Below are 6,532 nucleotides of genomic sequence, written 5' to 3'. Positions count from 1 at the left end.
ACCGATTTTAACCATTCAACTTTTAAAATGTTCAGCTCTTTCTGCTTATTTGTGCTATGACTTTTGGTTTTTCAAATCCTTTTACTTTTTAAGATATTCCAGGTTTTCCGGGAATTTTTGCTCCATTGAAATACATGGAGAATTTTTCGTGCAGAAGTTCACAGCTAAACTCCTTCTACAATTTTTCACCTATTTTAACCGTTCGACTATGAAAATGTTCAGCTCTTTCATCTTATTCTAGCTATGACATTTTGTCCTTCAAATCCCTGAACTTTTCCAGATATTCCCGGATATTCCCGGATTTTCCAATTATTTTGCTCCATTGGCCACACCTTTGCTTCTTTAAACAATTGTAACTTTAACATTCTTTTGGCTAGAGACACCGTTCAAACATTTAAATGTTCACAAGGCTTTGGACTTCAACATAAGGCTCAAAATTATTATGGGATGGCAACACCACCTACAGTTTGGCGGCCATTTTGTGCCAAAATGTGAGGCAATTTTAAACTTCTTCAAACTTTCACCTATTTTTACCATTCTACTATTACAATGTTCAACCCTTTCAGCTTATTCCTTTCAGCTATGACTTTTGGTCCTTCACATCTTTGAACTTTTCCAGATATTCCCGGATATTCCCAGATTTTCCAATCTTTTTGCTCCATTGGCCACACCTTTGCTTCTTTAAACAATTGTAACTTTAACATTCTTTTGGCTAGAGACACCGTTCAAATATTGAAATGTTCACAAGGTTTTGGACTTCAACATAAGGTTCAAAATTATTATGGGATGGCAACACCACCTACAGTTTGGCGGCCATTTTGTGCCAAAATGTGAGGCAATTTTAAACTTCTTCAAACTTTCACCTATTTTTACCATTCTACTATTACAATGTTCAACCCTTTCAGCTTATTCCTTTCAGCTATGACTTTTGGTCCTTCACATCTTTGAACTTTTCCAGATATTCCCGGATATTGCCAGATTTTCCAATCTTTTTGCTCCATTGGCCACACCTTTGCTTCTTTAAACAATTGTAACTTTAACATTCTTTTGGCTAGAGACACCGTTCAAATATTGAAATGTTCACAAGGTTTTGGACTTCAACATAAGGTTCAAGATTATTATGGGATGGCAACACCACCTACAGTTTGGCGGCCATTTTGTGCCAAAATTTGAGGCAATTTTAAACTTCTTCAAACTTTCACGTAGTTTAATCCTTCTACTATTACAATGTTCAACCCTTTCAGCTTATTCCTATCAGCTACGACTTTTAGTCTTTCAAATCTTTGAACTTTTCAAGATATTCCAAGATTTTCCAGGATTTTTGCTCCATTAAAATGCATAGGGAATTCTTGTGCTTAACCTCTTTTACAGGTTTTTACTTTTTTTAACCATTTTACTTTTAAAATGTTGATCTCTTTCAGCTCAGTTCAGCCATTTATTTTACACATTAAGCTTTCTTTCAGCAATACAGCATTCAACCCTGCATTTTCTTCTGGAAATGCAGCTCCTTCTAGTTCTTCATTGTTTTGTACTTTAATAAATAATTGGATTTGAGTGGACTGTACTTCAATCTACTACCCTCCTTTAAGATAAATATTTTTCTCAACACAATCACCATATCCTGAAAGCGCGTCTAAGAATGGGTGTTTAGCGCATTCTTGGATCTGTGTCACATGCCCGGATTTAACGAAGCACTAAACTCACAGAAATAGAAGACTCTGAGGAGCACATGAACTTAATATTCCAGCGTGCTGACTCTGACTGACAGCAGCTCCAGCCTAATGAGAAGAATCACTGGAGACTCCTAGGATTCAGATCGGAGGTGTCCATTTGAGAAAAAGTAGCAGTTGAAATCATAATAAAGCAGTATTTTAAATCATGACACTCCTGAAAAGATCTGAGTCAACATGTTTTCTTCTCCAACATCTCTGCTCTCAGAGACTGTCAGAAGACTCAACAGAAAAGATCTCATCACACACATGATGCTCCAAGTGAGTCTGATCAGAGAGATCCAGAACTGAACCAGACCTCAAGTCCTTCATCTGAAAACTGTTGATCATCTGAACTAGAATCCAGCCTCCTTTAACTCTGACAAACACTTACTGTTCCGGTCCTGAACTGTTGTCTTTGAAGTTAGGAATCAAACCTCTTTTTTTGCTCTTGGAGGACACCGTGCCTGGTTCCAATTTAGATCCAGGTTTGTTCTTCCACCTGAAGAATGAAGGTTGCTGGTGTGAGTGCTGAGCTCTGACATGGAGAAGAGTTCTGGGCAATTAGAGATGTTCATCTGACCTCAGAGTTTTGCTCTGGTTGTCATCTTCCACTCCGTCCTTTTTGTCCTCACAAGGATCCATGCTGCTGGATTCACTGGAGCCACATCAGCTCAATTCTATCTTCATCTGCGGAAGAAACACGCATCATCAGCTCTGATCCTCCTTCACAAACAGATCAGCCGCTCCTTACTTAGCATGGGTGTAGATGAGGGTAAGTTTATTGGTGGAAAAAGTTTTTTTGCATCTCAACGCACATTTAAACACAGAAAGACAATACAATAAAAAACAGTTTATGAGGACCAATGGTTGGTAGGATGGTGGGAACGGGGGGCATCTATGAAGTGCACTCATCCTGACAATGCCTGAGAAGGAAGGGAAGTAGCTGAAAGGCTGAGGTCAAGAGGGGATGAGCAGCAGGTTTCGTCCTCCAAACACAGCTGCTCTTTTATACTCAGTAGAAGAGGAAATATTTTGTGAGAGCCAAGGGCAGCACCCTCAACTCAGGGAAGTCAGATTAGATAATAATCTTTTGGCCACCAGTAGTTGTTTGTCCTGTGTGTTGTGTCCTTAACTGGTTCAGCCGGGTTTCTGAAGTGAATTAAGTGATGCGTTCAAGCGATAACTTTCAATAAAAAGTCTCTGTCTGCGTTCAAAACTCTTGCATTGGCGCTTAGCTATGCAAGTTTTTACAACCAATTTTGGGCTCTACATACATAAACACTTAGCTATTGAATATGCGTTGCAAGGTAAACTATGTTGAACTTTGATCAATCAGGTACTCGCTTTTACTAGTGATGTACTGATGGTGTATTCATTCATGGAAGTCCCAACCGTTTAAGAATTGAGCATGGTGGAGATATGGTGGAGTCTTTAATATGTAGGAATAGAGCCGAGAAAGAAAAAGCCTGGAGTAAGATTCGCAAGATTTGCAACTCTTCAACATATCTCACCAAACCTCTTCCAACCGTTGGGGGTGGACGTGCGTTAGCCCAGTAGGGGAATAAAAAAGAATAGCAAGCAACTCCCTGCTTGTCTGGTGTGAACAGCACGGGCTAAATGCGTATTCAAGAACATGCAAAGTGTAGCTTCTTGAACACTCATCAGTAACTGTAATCCATTATTTCTTAAATGACTTCTGTCCAGCATTGTTCACACAAAAATGACATGGATTTGGATGGAGGAGAACAGGAAGGTTTGGAAGTCAGAAATGAAACCTTTAAACTCCAGAGCTGATGGTTTGTGTTTCTGACAGAAACTCTTTCTTCTGTCTGTGTTCTGGAAAGTTCTGACAGGAAGCAGCAATCAGTTTGATTCCAGGAAATGTTTAGGAAAACCCCAATAAGCATCAGCTGATTGTTGTTGACTTGATGAAGAAGACTCATCTATGTTGTTGATCAGTAATAACCAATGATGAAGCTTTGGAAACAGCAGAGTGATGAGAGTTTGAAGAGAAAGAAGATCTTCTCCAAACATTCAGAAACAGTCAAGTTAGTGAAGACAAAGTTCAAGAAACAAATAAGCTTCAGTTTCTTCAAATAGCTGATGAAGAAGAAGAGTCTCCACTCACCGGGCGATTGCAGCTGAAACACAGATCATGACTGAACTAGGAAGAGTCCACCTGTGAACTCAGGGTAGTACAGGTGGGCGGGGACAGAGGATGGAGCAGGACCTGCAGCTTGAGAATGTAGCTTAAGAACGCCCTCACTCAGTGCTTCGAGTCCACCACGAAGCACTGAAATCTGCATTTTTATATGGTATCAGTACCAACATGGTGGGATTGGGTTGATAAAATCGATTAATTGATCTGAATCAATCCAAGTGTTATAAACCAATAGATCCAAAAAAGTAGAGATCGATCTTTTATGCCTTTCCTTTTCCGGTGACATAACGCATAACAGCAGTAACACTAGTTGGCTAACTTGATGCTAACGCATCATGGAATTTCCCATAGGACGGCTAATGCTAACACGCGATATATGAAAGATTCAAACAGTAAAGAAAAAATATGAGGGAGCAGAAAAACACTTGTTTGACAGATTTATTAATGCAGGGAGTTTAGAAAAACTCCACAAAAGCAAAGGAACTGAGAGAAATCAGAATTTGTGTGCTTGTAAAGTTGTAAATAAAATTGCAAATAAAAAAGGTGCTGAGTTGGAAAATCAAACATGAATATGTTACCTGGGAAAATCCAGGAAAGACCTTCTCTGGAATCAGTGGGTCTGTTGTGCAGTCTGGAGGAGAGGTTTAGTGCCATTCTGAATTTAATGTGTGCAGTCATTGTGATGATGAAGGAGTGAAGGACAGTCTCTATCTTCGTGTTGGTGGTTCTCCTTCACACTGCCCTCTGCAATGCCAATACAATTTAATTTTATTTATATGGCCCAAAATCAGAACAACAGTCATCTCAATGGGCTTTGCACCGGTAATTGTAAAGTAAACATAAAAATCACAAGGATCATGAATACTCAGAATTTAACAGGAAAATTCTAAACTGAACTAACTAAACAGGCTAAACTAAACTGGGCATCCCTGCACTTGGACCTTCCTTCCGGTAAGGAAAAACTCCTAAAAAAAATAGATTCCGGAAAAGAAGAAGTAAACTCGGGGGTGTCCACATGAATGAGGGATCCTCCCCTAGGACAGGCGATATACCAGAACTCGTAGAGAAAAATTAACTTATCTAACTCTACAACTCTACAACTACATATTTAAATAGTCCAGCAGATGGACTTCATCCAGATGGAGTTGGGGGACGGCTGGGGGCGCCAGACGAGCCAGGGGCGAGGTCCACAGCCAAATGTAGGAGCAGTAGCAGAGTCAAGGTACACTCTCAAGCGGTCACTTCCAATGAAAATTCCAAATAAACGCTTGTTTTAGGCTTCTGCTTTCAACACTGTTTCCCGCGTAAGGTTTTATGACCATTTTCATTAACATTAACGCTGACCATTAACAGCCACACTGATCGCAAGTTGAACCAGGTCGAACTTTGACCTGCCGATCAGGGACTCTGACCTGGCAGTGACATACGGATGAAATCCCCTTTAACTCACGGAAGTGCCAACCAATAGAAGTGGTTTGACAACATCTCTGTTTGTTTTTCTAAAAAAGATAAGTCAAGGCCACTGTCCTGACCTGATTGTAATCTATATCCTTCATTTCAAGGAGCAAAGGTCATGAAAAAACGTGTTTCTTCCGTTTCACGTCTGGCTGCACAGCCTAAAAGATCTTTAACTCAGAAACCAGACACCGGAAACTCTGAACACATCATATCTGAGAACATTGTTGACTGAAAGCTCTGCTCTGATCTCTGGGACAGAAGCAGATCAGAGTCTGTACCAAAGTTGAGCCTGAGAGGAGTTCTAACTGAAAGGTTGTGGATCTTCCAAATGTTGGGACTTTTTCTCTGCTTTTTTAGGAAGAATGTCCTGCAGAAGAAACATTCCTGAAGGACATATTTGTTTTTCAGTTATGAGCATGGTTGAATGGTTGCAGATTCTTCAGAAGATAAAGCTTTCTTGTAACTTTGATGATCTGCTGCAGGAATGAAGAAGTGCTGCTGGTTATTCGCAGAAGGGAATGGAATAGTACTTAAGTGATCCCACTAGGGGAAATTAGATTACTTTCAGTACAACCCAGACAGAACAGACAAGAGAAATCCACACATACAGTTCAAGGTTGACTGGGGAGCAGCCCAAGTTTTTGAGGCACTCTTTACTTTAACGTGGGGGTAGATGGGTTATGAAAGGAGGGTAAGGTCATTGGTGACAAAAGCATTGTTTCATAACACAGCGTACAATATTCAGGTACCATAAATAATACATCATTTAAACACAGAAGTACAATACATTCAAAGACATGGTGCATGAGATGCAATGGTTGGTAGGATGATGGGGCGTCAGGCTCTAGGGTCTTTTTGGCCGCATTTACACTGCAGGTCTTGATGCCCATATCCGATTTTCTGACTATATCCGATTTTTTTGACGACCCACTTACATCATCTTTTAAAAGTGACCTGTATCCGATTTTTGCATTTACACTATAAAATGCTGAAAGTATCAAACGTAGACGTTCTGAGGACCACGTAGCAGCATTTCTGCCTGCCGCGGACATCCTTCAGACTTTTATGTGACTTCGGTTGTCATGGAGGCAACGCAGCGACGGAAGGAGGCGTAGCCTTGGGCGTTCCTGGATGAAGCAGGCGAACGAGAGAGGATGGGGAAAAAAGGGGGCTGCTCTGCCGGCTTATGTGCTTTCCCTGA

The 6,532-nt window shown here is 40.5% G+C and overlaps 1 long non-coding RNA gene across 1 annotated transcript; it reads right to left on the bottom strand.

Annotated features, from left to right (window-relative positions):
• Positions 1-1,864: 1,864 nt before the first annotated feature.
• Positions 1,865-3,994, bottom strand: LOC110013685. The gene is made up of 3 exons (XR_002288831.2): positions 3,841-3,994; positions 2,293-2,399; positions 1,865-2,211 (listed from the first exon to the last, which is right to left on the bottom strand). It is a non-coding gene; the product is annotated as an uncharacterized LOC110013685 (long non-coding RNA).
• Between the last annotated feature and the right edge of the window lie 2,538 nt (positions 3,995-6,532).

This window comes from Oryzias latipes, chromosome 2 (assembly GCF_002234675.1).
Source record: "Oryzias latipes chromosome 2, ASM223467v1".
Classification (NCBI taxonomy): domain Eukaryota; kingdom Metazoa; phylum Chordata; class Actinopteri; order Beloniformes; family Adrianichthyidae; genus Oryzias; species Oryzias latipes.
Note: the sequence above shows the minus strand (reverse complement) of the source record. Positions and strands in the feature narration are given on the sequence as shown.